This window comes from Rhinolophus sinicus, linkage group LG06 (genome assembly GCF_036562045.2).
Source record: "Rhinolophus sinicus isolate RSC01 linkage group LG06, ASM3656204v1, whole genome shotgun sequence".
Classification (NCBI taxonomy): Eukaryota; Metazoa; Chordata; class Mammalia; order Chiroptera; family Rhinolophidae; genus Rhinolophus; species Rhinolophus sinicus.
Window position 1 is genome coordinate 126,571,148 of NC_133756.1, and position 16,053 is coordinate 126,587,200.

The 16,053-nt window shown below is 44.9% G+C and overlaps 1 long non-coding RNA gene across 2 annotated transcripts in view; it reads left to right on the forward strand.

Moving 5' to 3' along the window:
* Positions 1-16,053, forward strand: part of LOC109446121 (uncharacterized) — a 267,895-nt gene that overhangs the window by 216,195 nt on the left and 35,647 nt on the right. Inside the window, exon 4 of one of the 2 annotated variants that reach the window (XR_012497513.1) lies at positions 7,425-7,616. This is a non-coding gene — a long non-coding RNA (uncharacterized LOC109446121). Of the gene's footprint in view, positions 1-7,424; positions 7,617-16,053 lie in introns of those variants that run through there. The other variant, XR_002137149.2, reaches the window with a different exon arrangement.

The following is a 16,053-nucleotide window of genomic DNA, read 5'->3' on the forward strand; positions in this document are numbered from 1 at the left end:
GAAGAGCAGCCTGTGAGGTCCCCCAGGCTCCCATATTGTGGCACCAGCATACCTGGCCATTAGGGATACTTGTTTCCTCTCCCTTTAAACCCAGATATGGACACGTCCTCTTTTTCCCTAATGAAGTGATCTGAAGTGATCTGAAGTAGTGTTCCTCAAACCATGGCCCTCTGTTTACCTGAGGTGATTGTTAAAAGTACAGATCATCTGGGTGGCCAGTTTGCTCAGTTGTTAGAGCGCAGCGCTCATAACACCAAGGTCGCCGGTTCGATTCGCACATGGGCCAGTGTGCTGCGTCCTCCACAACTAGATTGAAAACAATGACTTGACTTGGAGCTGATGGGTCCTGGAAAAACACACTGTTCCCCAATTTAAAAAAAATTTTTTTTTAATTAAAGAAAAAAAAGTACAGATCATCAAGTTTCATCCTAAATCCAGTGAATGTGGCTCTCTCTGAGGGTGGGATGTGGGAATCTGTTTTACAGACAATCTCCCCAATGACCCATTTGCTTTCAACTTCTGAGATCTCCTGGTCTGGAGCCTTAAAGCAGACCATTTTTCTGAGGTTCCAGAGTTACTCAAGCAAATAAATCGATGTAAAGTGAATAAAGATGACAGAGTTTAGGTCTCTGGATGCATCAGGGTCCTGAACATACCTGCATGTCCAGCTGAGGTGCATCTGGCTCAGAAGACCTTCCGTCCTCTCAGGTCCTTCAGCTCTCTTCCATTTCAGCCTCTGATTCTAGTCACCTCTATGACTCTGCTCTGAGCTGACCCTGTGGATCCTGTCCTAGTTGGATACCCCTGTTAGAGGCGGAAGCTTCCCTACCTGGCCCCAAAGAAGCTGCCTAATTCGTCAGCCCACGAGGCTGGTCCTGGACCCTTTATGCACCTTTGGATCTATTCTCTTCCCATCTTTTAAGCACTTCGTACCTTTCCCTCTCCTTCCTGCTCTCCATCTAGATCACAAAATGCAGAAACATGTACACACACACCCGCACACAAACCCACTCTGACCTTATCATCCATGGAGTACAAAGCCTCCATAATTCAATGAGACCAATGCCTGGCACAAAGTAGGTGCCTAATAAATGTCACTTCTCTTCCCTTGACCACTTTCTATCTTCTAGCTGCTCCACTTGAGTACAAAACTGTCCAAAAGAGTGGGAGGGAGTTAGAGAGAGGTACATTATTATTAAACTCCAAAATCTGATCAGTGTATGGGGCTGGCTGCTGGGTTTCCATGCCTGCATACCAATGAAGCTGCATCTGGAGCAGAATAGTTTGTGCTCGTAAACCATGACCTTCATTATCCATCGAGGCGGCCAGCAGTGGCAGTCCCTGCAGAAATCTTTCCCACCCCAATTGCGAGGATGGCAGAGGCAACGAGACTTCACCATTTGTCTCAGCAGCGATAACAAATGCTTTCCATAGCATTGTGCAAAGTACACTGTTCCCCTATTCTTTCTGGCTGGGATGGGCTTTTTTTCCAATTAAAAATTAAAATAGCTGTTGAATTTATATTCATTTCTTGGGCCTGCAATTCACGCTCCATTTCTCATAAGCAGCCTGCATTATCGTGGAGCTCATCTACTTACATTGCCTCTTGGAAATAGGCACTTAAATCTCTGCTTGGTTAAAAATGGTTCCCTCGTGCCAGAGTACCAAAGGGCAGTGACACATGGAATCAAGTGGACTGAGAGTGACGTGAGGCCATGCAGTTCAAACCCCTTTGTAGGAAAGAATGCCACCCACGGGTTGTCATGCTGCTTCCTCAGCAGCTTCACGGCTGGAGTCACAAAGGAGCAACTTTAACTTTTAGACGGTTCTTTATCAGTAACTACAATTTGCATCCTGGTAAGTTTTCACTCCCTGTGCTTAGTTCTGCCCTTTCAGCCATACAGATTGATGGGGGAACTGACCTAAAATGGTGGCCCAAGCAAAGAGAGAAGTCCCAGCCTAAGCCCCAGCCCACTTCCGCATAACCCCCTCCAAGCCACACCCCGAGCCAATCACCAGACGACACCTACCCCTTTCCCGACTCAAGGAAGTCCCCAACCCATAAAAACCTGCTCAAAACCTTGCTAGGGGCTCAGTCTTTGGATCCCGCTGAGCCCGCCAGCGTAATAAAGCTGAACTTCTTAACTCTCTGAGTGCTGCTTGGGTTTTTTCTGGTCCTGGTATCCGTAACAAGATCAAATCTTCTACACGAGAGGTCTTCAAATATATGAAGACAGGTCTTTTGCCCATGGTTAAGGGTGATTTGTGTCATCCAAAGAATCTGTTAGGTCCTAACTCCCCGCTACATAAGACTGTGACCTAATTTGGAAATAGGGTCATTTTAGATGTAATGAAAATGAGGTCAGACTGCAATAGGGTGGGCCCTTCATCAGAGAGACTGCTGTCCCTATAAGAAGACACACGGACACACAGGGAGAATGCATGTGAAAATGGCTGCAGAGATTGCAATGATGCTGCCACAAGCCAAGGAATACCTTGGACTACAAGAAGCCGGAAAAGGCAAGGACAGATTTTTTCTTAGAGACTTCAGAGGGACCATCGTCCTGTAACACCTTGATTTTGGACTCTGGCCTCCAACACTGTGAGAGAATACATTTTGGTGGTTACAAGCCTCCCAGTTGGGGTATTTTGTTATGGCAGCCTGGGAAACTTGTACACCCTCTGAGACTTCCCTAGGCTGACCACATCCAGTTCCTTCGATCATTTCTCATATGATATAATCTCCGTCCTGTCCTTGATTTCTCTCCTTTGAGCATACTTCACAGACTAGGCCAATCACTGCAGAGGTGGTCTGAACCGCACACCTTGTTCTGGGGTCCCTCACCTATCACATTTCTGGATTCTGCACCTCACAGCACAGTTACTTTCTTGGCAGCTTTTTTTACCTCAAATTCCTACTGAGTTTATGGTCAATTAAGACCCATGATTCTTTTCCAAGTGTACTTCTGCTAAATCGCTTCTCTCAACTCGGATGACAGTTCTGCTAAAATCTCTTTTAATATTGATTATTGCTCTGTCTTCTTCAGATATTTTGAATCTTGAGTTGATTCACCAATACCTTCAAAATTCTTCCCAGCTCCATTCTGACTATTTCTGTTTTCCCCAGAAATCCTTTTATGTTTTCATTGAATTATTAATGATGATGAGCTAAGGACAGAGAACTCGGGCTTATTATCATAGACTTCTCTGCAGACTTCCTGTGAATCCATACATTTATTCACTCAATAAATATTTACTGAGTTCCTACTGCATGCCAGACATTATTCTAGGCACTGAGGCCTTGGTGATGAAGGAGACAAATCTTAATTAATTAATTCATGGATATTAATTAATGGAAATTAATTTAGCACATTAGTCAACTTTTGGGATATACCTGACCCTTAATGGAATGTGTCGGTATCAGGGTTCTGGCAGATCCTTTATGTTTTCACAAATGCCAGTTCCAAATTTCCTGACCTAGGGGCCTGACCTACAGGCTTCTTTTGAGCAAGCAAGGAGCTTTCTTGTTCTTGCCTTCTCTGTGACCAGGTAAACTCCCTAGGGATTTCTGTCTCATTTTGTCAGTTTTCTTTCCTTGGGGTTTGGGTGGGAAGAGTAGGGAAGAAGCTGGGCTCCAAGTTCATCTCCCTGCCCCTCATTTGCTCTTTATGCTCCATCAAGGCCTAGCATGCTATTTCATTTTCCCAAGTCCTTGTAATGTTTTCTTCCTCCTTGATTGTCAGGAAGATGCTTATTTGTGTTCAGAACACATTGCAGGCATCACCTTCTCTGGGAAGTCTACTTGGGCAACCACCTCTGCTTCTGCCTCAGCGCTAATCACTTTCTCCTCTGTGTATTGTACATGACTCTATTGTTGTACTTATCATGCTGTATTAGAATTTCTTTTTAAACATTTCTTTCTCTCCTAATTTGTATGCATTCTCAGAACAGGAGCTATTTGTTATGCATATTTGTATCTCCAGCATTCACCACCAGTGCCTCAATAAATGTTTGTTGAATGAATGAGGAAACGATTGAGAAGAAGGTACATGCACTATGTCATTTGATTCTCCTGACAGGATGATAAGGACAGGGAGGTCCGCCTCAGGGTGGTCAAGTACCTTTCCCAAGGTCAGGCAGCTAATCAGTGTAGAACTGGGATTTGAGTCCAGGTTTGTCTGGTTCCAAAGCCCTTGCTGTTTTCACTGCATTAGCTGCTCCTGTTAGGCTGATTGTACCGCTTTCCATTGGCGAGAGTCCTCACCACTCCCCCCACTTATCCGTAGGCATCTGAGTCCCCCTCCCATGACCCTCTTTGCTCCATTAAATTATGCTACTTGGATATGGTAGATCTACCAACCATGAACCTATTTCACTCATTCTCCAGCTTTTATCTCAGCCACTCCAGAGAGCCCTGCGAGATCCCTTGTCAGAACCTTCTGGAAGCTCAGATACATGATCTCTACATGATTTCCCTGGTCTGCAGATCTAATAACCCACACAAAAAGGAAAGGATGTGCATAGACATTACCTGTTCTTGGTAAACCCACAGTGGTTCCTGGCACTTACTGTTTTGTTTTTAAGTGTTTAGAAATTGATTAGAAATTATTTCCAAGTAGGAATAGAGGGTGAGCTGCAGCTCGGGGTTTGGGGCTACAGCAAACTACTCTCTCAAAGAGGACCATGCTATGCAGAAAAAGGCAAGGGCTTTAGATTTAGAAAACAAACAAATGTTTGAATTTGATTCAGGCACTTATGAGATGAATGACTTTGGGCAAGTCCTTCACCTCTGGGCTTTAGCCTCATCCACAAACTGTGGCTGATTTGTTAAATGAGGCCTCAAGCTATGAAATAAAGCCAATGTGTCTCAGTGGTTCATGAGTAAAGTGTGATGATGGGTCGAAAGGAGGGAGAAAAAGGCGGGAAGGACCTCAGGGCCCATGGCCAGTGTGTGCTTTCAGAGATTTGGGCTGTAAGGGAGGAGGGCAAAGCCAGGAAGCCTGGGATTCTTGGCGTTCTTTGCTGGCCTATCTATACCCTCAAGGCTTCCGCAGCCCCAGTTTTGGGCTTATGGACCACTGGGGAAGGGCCACAGAATGCAGCTTCTGAATTAGTGCAGGGGGCAGGTGGAAGGTGGGAGGAACAAGACTGCACCTGGTTTCCAGGCCCAGATCTGGCAGCTGGGGCCCACAGAGATGTCTGTTAGTGAGTCACTGATTGGCAGGTCTTGCTTTGGACTTTCCCGCCCCAGCAGTTCTTAGTGGAAATGCTAGTTTTCAGCTCCATTGGCCCCTGCTGGGTAGTTACCAAGTCTTTGGGCAGCCACTCCCCCTGGCCTGCTGCCTTGTTGATGCATGATGAACGGGAGCTGCCATGGTGTATGCAATGTGGAGACCTGGAGTCTGTCCTTGGTACCATGGAAACGGGATGATGCCTTTCTCAAATGAAACAGGACATGTAGCACCTGAGGAACTGGGGTTAGGATTGGTTACTAAGAATAAGTGAGACAGATTTTTGTTGTTGTTGTTAATTAGGAACAAATGTTCATATGCCCCTTGTTCAGCTCATAGAGACAGTGATATTGGAACTGTTTTTTGGGAGATGACACAGTTGGTTTTCTATTTGAGGATCACTTGTCTCCGCGCAGGACCACTTATGGAAATACATGCAGCTCCGTTCCTGTGCTGCACATATTACAAAAACAGACTGTAGACTTCAATGGCATGTATATTTGGTGTGTACATCCATGAGCGTGCGTGCACTTACCCATATCAAGTATAAGTCATGGATACAGATAATTAATGACTAAGGCAAGGAAAGACATTTAGCAAGTGATTGGAGTATGCTACTGTTTAGACTGCTGTGCCAAGGCTTCCTGCTTGCTATTTCTAATAATAATGGTAATGATGATAATAACAGCAACCATTTATTGAATACCTACTATGTGCAGGGACTATACTAGGTGCTACAATGCATTTTCTCATTTAATCCCCACAGCAACCCTTTCACAGTAGATGTATTCATCTCCATTTATATCAGAGAAGTCACCAGAGTTGACCAAAGTCACAAGGCTCCAGCTTGCTGCTGGGCAGATAGATAAGCGGAGTCCTGAGGACCTCCCCATATGCTGTTCGGTCGACTCTACTTGGCTCCATCACACAGTGGCTGCTAATCACATTACCACTCTCTGCACAATTCCTCTCTGAGCTGTCGAGGGAGAGGCTAGAAAAGGCAACACAGTGGTCTTCATGCTATGTATTGGGGGGCTCTAGGGTTTCACCTGGGGCTTCAGGGGCTGCTGTGGGCAATGAAGGGTGCCAAGTAGAGGCTCCCACTCAGTTTCATCCAAAATTGTTCTTCTGTTTTATACGATGCGCTTTTGTATAAGATTTCGACAGAAGAGTTTTCATTTTCCCTGCACATACACATATACACACACACACATGCACATCTGCACACAAGTTTGGACATGCTGCATATAAAGCATTTGGCACATATTAGATATTGCATTAATATATTTCACACATGTTTGCTGTGTTCCTGCTGTGTGGCAAGGACTGTGTTAGCAGCTGAGAACACAGTGGAAAACAAAACAAACATAGTTTCTGTCCTCACGGAGTTGACAGTCCAGTGGGCATGTATAATTATAAAGTACAATAAAAGTTAGGAAGAAAAGTATAAGGTTCTATCCAAACATATACCAGGGCGGTGTGCTCCGAACCATCACCATCCAATAGAAATATACTGTGAGGCATAAATATGAGCCACATACATCATTTTAAATTTCCGATAGCCACAGTAGTGAAAGTAAAAAAACAAACAAAAAAACCCACAAAAAAACAGAGGTAAACTTAATTTAATACAATATTTTACTTAACCCAATATATCTAAAATAGTTCTACATGTAATCAATATGACAAATTATCATTGAGATATTTTTCTTTCTTATTTTCATGCTAAGTTTTCAAAAACCTGGTGTGTATTTTACGCTTATGGCTCATTTCAGTGGGGATCAGCCGCATTGCAAGCGCTCAGTAGCCACATACGGCTATCGTGTTAGTGCGGCTCCAGGCCAAGGGGTTAAGGAAAGCCTCCCTACGAAGAGGCTTTTCAGCTGAGATCTGAAAGATGAGGAGGTAAAGGGGCTCATGAGGAGAGTGGTGCAGAGAGAGGGAACGGCCCGTGCCTAGGGTGCAGGGCACACGGGACGGACCTGAAAGACAGTCGCTGCGTCAGACAGAGCATGCGTGATGAGGCTCACACAGTGCCTGGTAGCCCAAGTTAAGAAATATGTTTTTTGGTTTTTTTATCTTAGGAACAATGGGGAAGACACTGACAACTTTTAAGCTCAACATTCAATACAGGAGAATGAGACTCACACATGCTTGGGGGCCTCACAAAGATCCTCAACTTCTTTCCCCCAGGTTGCTGTCCCGGCTGCCGTCCTCCAGGCTCCAAGCTGCCCTGACTCACAGAGCAGTTCTGGTCTGCCGTACCCATCTAGAGCTGCTAACGTGTGGCCCCCACACAGCTGTGTCCTGGGGCAATGCTCCCCAGGTGAAGGGTACAGGGGTACTTCTCTCCTCCAAGAGGAAAGGGAACAACTAGACTTGCAGGTATGTCCCTTTCTGTGCTGCAGTGACCATCCAAATGACCACCCCTGGAACTGCTGCGGGTTTGGAGGTGACAGGTCCATACACCCTGCTGGGAGAGGCCCATCTGTGAGGTCTCTGGACCCCACCAAGGCTTTCTCATGTCACAAGAGGCTCCAGGTTCCTGCTGCTCAGGAGTCCTACCTCCCTTGGGTCTCCAGCATCTTGCTTTCTGTCTGTTTGTTTTCTGGCTGCCAGGAAGGAAGGATGAGCAGAACATTTGAGATCTTGGAGACCCTACTGGGTAGTGGCTCCATAATTTCAGACCCTACTAGGGCTGGTCCATAATTAATTCTCATGGTCTCTGATAAAACAGGGAAGATGCAGAAATTTTCCACAGAACTCATATTTCAAATGCTGAGATTGTCTTCCCTCCTTTTTGGGGTAGAGCTTCTTACGTGAAATGCTGGTGGTTACAGATTATTATTATATTTATTGTCCCTTATTTGGTTGCCAACATTACAAAGTCTCCTGAAGAGTATTTTTTTAAGTGTAATGGTTCATAAAATCCAAATGCCTAGAATCTTTGATCTACTATGATTGTCCCATTCTTCCCAGAAGATCTAAACCATCAGAGTGTGCTCCACACCGCTCAACGAGCGCCGTGCATAAGGGAAGCCCCATTCTCACCACTTATACCTTGGTCTTGAACCTCAAACCTCAACTGTGTGTCCTGCTGACCTGTAGTGTGATGGGGACATCATTTAAGAAATGCTCAGCTCCTATTCACAACCTGGGAAGGGCATGGCTGCTGAGCATGCCAGAACCTATCAACACAGACCAGTGTGGATGGACGGTAGCTAGCACTACGTGTGCTTGGGGACTGGCACGTGGCCTGGCTGTGAGTCTGCTGCCAGCGGGAGCAGGGGATATTCTATTGTCCCCAAACCAAGAGGTTTACCACACTTGGGTATATACAATACATATCCATGCCAGAGGCCTGTTGGTGGGCGATGTAGGGGTCACCCACGTGGTAGATAATATGTGAGGTCATGTGGGCAGAGGTACAGTAGTATTTTCAGTGAACATTCCAGCAGCAGGAGAAGCAGAGCATCTGGTTGCAGAACACAGCTCCTGGGAAGGAGGTGGCAAGAGCGAGGCAAATGTCAGGGTCTCACCAAATGGGGTGAGGTTCAGAGTGGGGTTCAAGTCCAGCAGAGAAATCAAGTGCTGGGCAGAGAAACTGCACAGGGGCCTAGATGTAAGGATTGAGCCCATGGATGGTGAGGGAGAGCGTCAGAAGCAAGGGTAGGTTATGCTATGCTCAGGGCACCTGGCATTCAGGGCGCTGCTTCTTTGTCCTCACGATCTTCTCGAGGCCTGCTTGTTGGGGAGGCTGAGATCGCTAATGTCTTCGTGCCCTGGTCAGGTTGGTTGCAGAACTGGGCTGGGAAGAATCTTCAGGCAGAGGCCTCAGCATCTGGAGCTTTGAGGAGAGAGGAAGATTAGGGCCTCTGCTGTAGAAAGCTGTTCCCACAGTGTGTAGGAATTGCGTCAGTTCTGCATGCTCTGTCTGTTTTTGGAGACTCACATGTAGATGAATGCACTCAAGGTCCTGAGTCCTGTTGGAAACAGCTAACTTTGCTTAATCCTGCATTCCCCAACTGATCAGCGCATAGGACCCCCGTGTTAACCCCCAGCCAATTAACCTCTCTTGACTCGAGTGTTCACAGCTCCCTGGGCGGCTGGAGAGGGGCGGAATGCTGCTCCAGCTACCTTGGGTGGGACCTCGAGGCCAACAAATCCCTCGGGGAGGGAGGGAAGGGGAGAGAGAGAGAGAGAGAGAGAGAGAGAGAGAGAGAGAGAGAGAGAGAGAGAGAAATCTTCAAATTAGCCATAGTAATTCCACGTTAATACCACCACCTGCTGCCTGAACTGTCACCTTAAAGGTCTGTGACAAGAACGCTGAGTCTTTGCTTTGCTTTGGGCCCCTTCATTTCATTCCCAGGGAGGGTCTGGCTGACTCACTTTGGCGGCAGAAATATGAAAAATTCATCAGGATGTAGTTCCCATTCTCTCCCAGTGTCAGGGCAGCTATATTTCAATTTGTTTTTTTTCATGGTAATTATTACCAGCAGGTACTCTAGGATGTGTCAAAGGCAGCCTCAGCTTGTCATGGTCATAGCCCCCATCTGTGTGCAGAGAGGGTGAGCTGTCCCCAGGAGGCTCTGCTTGTTAGAAGAAAACTCCGAATTCGTCTTTCCTCTCAAGGAAGAGTATTTAACTTGTGAAGGATTCCCAACTGACCAGAGGTGACCTGGTTTCCTTGAGCCTCACCTTCGCAGAGGAGACAGCATTACCTAGAGTCTGTGTGGGCTGGAGCTTGACTGCCTGCATTTGAATTTTGGCTCCAGCACTAACCAGCTGTTTGACCTTGGGCAAGTTATTTACTCACTCTGAGCCCTGGTTCCCTAATCTTACGTAGCATCTACCTCCTTGGGTTGTAGTGAAGATTAAATGTACAGAAAACTTAACCCACAGAAAAGTTGCTGTAAATTCTCAGTATTATCGTTAATATTGGGGAGGTTTTCTCACTCTCATTCTTACTAACACTTTCCTTTTCAAATTCAGAGATGAGGGTGGAGGAAACTGTTTCCCTTTTAATGCTGGGCCCAGAGGCAAATATAAACTCCCTCTTTGGTTGTGAAGAGTCTACTGAGGAAGGACAACAGGGAAATAAGTGCTAACACTACAGGCATCCTCATCCCAATCCAAAGCACATAATACAACACTTACCTTCCTCCTAGGATGTAATGCGAGGATTAAGTAAGATAATACTGAGCATAGTGCGTCTGCTCAGTAAAGATTCACTGAAGTCTACTATTAATATGCTCCCAGCACCACCAGCGGTGGTAGAGTCGGGAGGGGCATTTGCAGGGCATTCCATGTGTTTTCTAATTTAACACCCTGTAATAAGGCATTTTCATGGACAATCAAGGACTCGGTATGGTCAGCACCCGTCTTCTCACGAGATTTGCTTGTTTCCATTAAGGTGTAAGGAAACTTTGGTTTTATAATTGAGGAAGGTACGAGAAGTTTGGCTCCAGTCAGGGGCTCCAGGAAAAAACAGAGACAAGGACAATAGGTGCCATGGCTTTTGTTCACAGCCTGACCCCTTGGCTGATGTCTGAGTCCCTAAGGTAAGGAAGGTGAGGGTCAGAAGCTGAAAGAACTAACCAATTTTTATGAAAATTTGGTGAGTTGTGGGCACAAGAAAATGGCTTTGGAGGCTCATGAAAAAGCCAAATGCAGATTTGGGGACTTGCTGTTTTTTGCCCGGAACTCTGCATGGAAGGAAGCCAGCCCTGCTCTGGCTTCCCAACAGAACTCTGGGTGCTGGGAAATGACACCCTGGCAGAGCATGGCAGACCCTGTGGTAATGATAAGGGATGTTTTTGCAGGTGTGTGAGTCTGAGTTCTCCAGGTAACCAGGAAGCACTTGGAGGGCAGTGTCCTAGCAGAGGTGGGAAATCACAACACTCTTGCTGCTACAGTAGTCCACTCTTATCCATGGAGAAAAGTTCCAAGACCCCAGTGGATGCCTGAAGCTGTGGATAGTACCAAACCCTATATATACTCTTTTTTCTTATACATACACACCTATGATAAATTTTAATTTAGAAATTAGGCACAGTAAGAGATTAACAACAATAACTAATAATAAAATAGAACAGTTATAACAATATGCTGTAATACAAGTTATGTGAATGTGGTCTCTCTCTTTCTCTTTCAAAATATCTTATTGTACTATAGTTGCCTTTTCACCTAAAGGAAGCACTTTATAGCTTCTCTTTGGCATCTTTGAATTGCCAGCATCACTACTCTTGAACTTTGGGGCCATTATTAAGTAAAATAAGGGTTACTTGAACACAAGCATTGCCAACACAGTCAATAAGATAACCTAGATGGCTACTAAGTGATTAATGGCCAGTAGTGTATACAGTGTGAATACACTGGACAAAGGGATGCCTTACATCCCAGGCAGGTTGTCGTGGGATTTCATCATGCTATTCAGAAGAGTGCACAATTTAAAACTTATGAATTGTTTATTTCTGGGATTTTCTGTTAATATTTTCAGACTGTGGTTGACCATGGGTAGCTGAAATTGGAAAGTGAAACCATGGATAAGGGAGGGGACTGCTGTACTCAGCGCCAAGGCAGACATCACTAATCTATCACTCCCCTCTTTCTGATGAGCTCAGATGCGGTCTCAGAATCCTTCTTAGTGTGGTAGGCAGCCTCAACCAATCAATCAAAGGTTATGGGAGAGATGAAAGGCTATGCAATCTTTACCTGTATAAAATCTGTGTTTGTGAGCAGAGTCTTCAAGGTCTTTCATGATTTGGATGATGACCAAGCCTCCTTTCCCAGCCACTTATCTCCTGAATATTCTGTGACTTTGACTACACTGTTCCACCTTATACCTGCTTCTTCTTCCTTAGAAGATGCTCTTTGCATCTTTTTTAACCTATATGTAGTCTATGAATCCTCTGTGATGTTTTCCTGGGATCATCCCAGGCACTTCCAATAGCTCTGAAGATATAAGCCACTCAGTCTCCACTGTTAGCAGGATGTATGCCATGCAATCACTGAAACAGTGGAGGGGTGTAACTCATTGCTATGGGCTAAGTTATGCATCCCCCCATTCATGTGTTGAAGACATACCTTCCCCTCCATATGATTGTATTGGAGACAGGACATTTAAGGAGGTAATTAAGGTTAAAGGAGGTCATAAGGATGGAGCCCTGATTTGAAAGAAGTGGTGTCCCTTATAAGAAAGGAAGAAACACCAGAGAACTCTCTCACTCCATCATATGAGGACATAGTGAAAAGGTAGCCATTGCAAGCCAGGGAGAGAGCTTTCCCCCAAAAGTAAACCTTGCCAGAACTTTGATCTTGGACTTTCCAGCTTATGAAAATAAATTTCTATTACGTAAGCACTGAGACTATGGAATTTTAATATGGCAGCCTAAACTAATACACTCATGTTCATTGCACAGCCAATCTGTAGGGCCCTGTGGTCTGCACTGGGGGTACACAAATAAGAAAGACATAGTTCTGACTTCAAAGACCTCACTGCCTTCACTAAGAGGGGCAGGTCGAGACAAACATATGGCCAGAGGCTAAGGGACACTGTGATAGTGTTTTGATAAAAGTGAACATGGGGGCATGCTGGTACAGCATGGTGTTTAGGCTTTGGAGTCACACAGATCTCAGTCTGAAACCTGCATCTCCAATATGACTTCATTCAAGTTAATTGTCCTCTCTGAACCTCAGTTTCCTCATTGTAAAATAGGGATGGTCATAATAATTCTTCATAGGGTTGTAATGAGGATTAAATGAGATTAAGTAGGTAAGGTACTTAGCATAGACACATGGGAAAGTACTAATAGTTATATATAATATTATTGCTAATGGCACTTGGAAAGGACATCATATTGCTGGAAGGATGGTCACAAAATCTTCTCAGAGGAGATAAAACTAGAGCTGAGTTTTATGGGATCAGTAGCAGGTAACCAGAAGAAGAAAGGTGTGAAAGACATTCCAGGTAGAAGGGAAAGAATCTGCAATGATTGGGGACATGAAATAGCATGCTACATTTGAAGGACTTCTAATTGAATTGTAGGACCTAATAAGTTCAATGTAAGGGCTGTGGTGGGAGATTGTAGGAAGTGGCAGAGGTTACAGAGCAAGAAAGATAGTCAGGAGCTATGAAGGCAGAGTTGAATTTTATTATGAAGACTGTGGGGAGCTACTGAAGTATGTTGAGCAGTGGGGTTTGGATTTACATTTTTGAAAGCTCCCCCCAGCAATAATGTAGAAGATGGATTGGGGGCGGGTTAAAGGGGGCAGAGAGACTTAAATGGATATTTTAATGATCAGAAGAGAAGTGATAAGGGTTTGAATTAAGACAATAGCAATGGGGACAGGGAGAAGTTGACAGATCTAAGAGATCTTCTAAGGAAGAAGAAGCAGGTATAAGGTGAAACAGTGTAGTCAAAGTCACAGAATATTCAGGAGATAAATAAGTGGATGGGAGAGGAGGCCTGGTCATCACCCAAGATTAGATGGGGAGAAGGATGAGGAGAGAGCAGCAGGTAAGGAGAGAGAAAAATAGAGAAGATGGACAGAATTGATTCCCAAGTTTCTGTCTTGACTTCAGAATGAATGGTGGGCTCATTCTTTGAGACTGGTAAGGCTTGGAAGTGGGACTGGGTGAGGCGCATGTGGAAGACACAAGTTTTTTGGTGTCTGTGGATCGTCCATATAGAAATGTCCATCAGTAAGGAGCTGAATATAGAATTCTGAAGGTCTATAGAGAGCTACAGGCTGGAGAAATAGATTTGGATTTATCTTCATATTGGAAGTTGAAGCCACAGTTTGAACAAGGTCACTTAGGGGAGAAGTGTGTAAAGCAGAAAGCTAAGAAAATAATGTGGTGAACGTAGACATTTCAGAGAAAAAGGACCAACTGGTGCCAGTGAAATGATGATAGCGTGGTCAAAGGTCAGGAGGAAGGAATGGTGCCACTCAATTGAATGGAAGAGAAAACTTTAGGAAGGAGGATATGCCAGCTGTACGGATGCCACAGGGAGCCAGATAAGGTAACGCACATTGGATCCGACCATCCGTCACTGGTGGTGTCATGGGAATTGCTCAAAGCTGAGGAGCTGAGAAAGCTTGACTCTTAAGTGAAGACAAAAAAGGAGGTTACCTTGGGAAGATTATGGGGCTATGACAGGCACTCCCTTCAAAGAAGGGAGAGACTCATGCACATTTATAATTTGTGGGAAGGAACTAGTGGAGAGGGTAAGGTTGAAGTTATAAGAAATAGTGATTGATGGGACCCAGATCCTGAAGGGAACTTCCCTACCTGGGAAGGATCTGCAAGTCTAACGTGAGGCAGAAGGAGGGATATTCCTTTCATTGAAGAAGTGGGGGAGAAGAAAGAGATACAGGCAGATGCAGCTAGGTTTGAAGGGGGCAAGAAAGGGAGTTGTCTGGCTTGGATTTTTCTGTAGGATTAAAGGAGAGTTTACCTGCTGAGATGAGGAGCTTGAAAAGAGGGGTAACAGTTTGGAATGGTGGCTGGAATGGGAGAGAAAGCTGCTAGGGACATGTAAAAGATTTTCCAGCAGCAAAAAAAGCCTTAGCATTTGTCATAGGATCTATATGGGGCAGCAGAGTTGAGCTCAATGACGAGAGAATGATTAAAGTGCTATTTATCATGGGAAAGGAAAGGAAGCTACAAGTTGATAGAGATATATGGGGAGATTATAGCATGGCCAATGTACTGGAGGTCTCTATGGGATATGCACTGGGAGTAAGAGAGTGAGAGATTTACATGTTGGTATTTGAAAATAGTCAGAGAGTAGGACAGGATGGTAAGGTTACAAATGTGGAGGTAAGGCTAGGTTCTAGATGTGTTCATGGGTGTCTGTGATAGCTAAAGTAAATAACCAGGAAGCTTCTGGAATAAAAAGGGCTGGGAACGGTGAGAGGCAGGGTTTTGGGTGGGTCTTCTACATGATTCTCAAATTTTAATGTGCATATGGGTCACTGGGGGTTTTGTTAAAAGGTAGATTCTGATTCATGGAGTCTGGGTTTGGACCTGAGAGTCTTCATTTCAATAAGCATCCCCAGTGATGCTGATTCTGTTGGTCCACAGCCCACACTTTGAGGTACAATGTCCAAATGAACATCAAAATAGACCATGATGAAGGTTGGTCCAGGGATGGAGAGGAAGTTCTTGCCTTCCTGACCTTGGTCTTCCTGACCAAAGGTGCTCCTGAGTGCTGTCATGGACAGGAGATAGAGTAGGACTGAGGAGAAGTGTGAGGGGAGCCAGCTCTGCCTGGCATGTCCCACAGCAACCTCCCCACAATAAGAGAAAAGTCTGCTAATTGGCTAGCAACACTCAATATTAATTAACTCAATAGAATCAGTCCCCTGAAGCCTGTTTTGCATAATTAATGAATGCTTAGCTAAAAGCTGCTGAAAACACTAAAGCCAAAGTGTTACAATTTTCCAATCAGCTAAGCAGAAACACCGCAATCCATACTGTTTGTGGACACAGTGAAAAGCTTAATTCTTGCTAATTACTAAGATTGACTATAAAGCCTTTGGCTTTGCAATATCCTAATGCGGGGAGGTAGGGCTGGACTGAGACACGTGGGCACACTGGGCAGACTGATAATTTGATGCCTCTTCAACAAAATATTCTTTAAATATTTGTTCAGCATTTAATAAGAGAAGACGCTGAATGAAACCTTGAGAAAAAGAAGAGTTGGAAAATGCTGGACTAGGTGGAGTTTTTCCTCTGTCGTTCCAAGCAATTCAGCTCTGGCCCAAGTTTTCATAACGTACTCAGCAAAACAAGACTATAGTTATAGGCCCACCC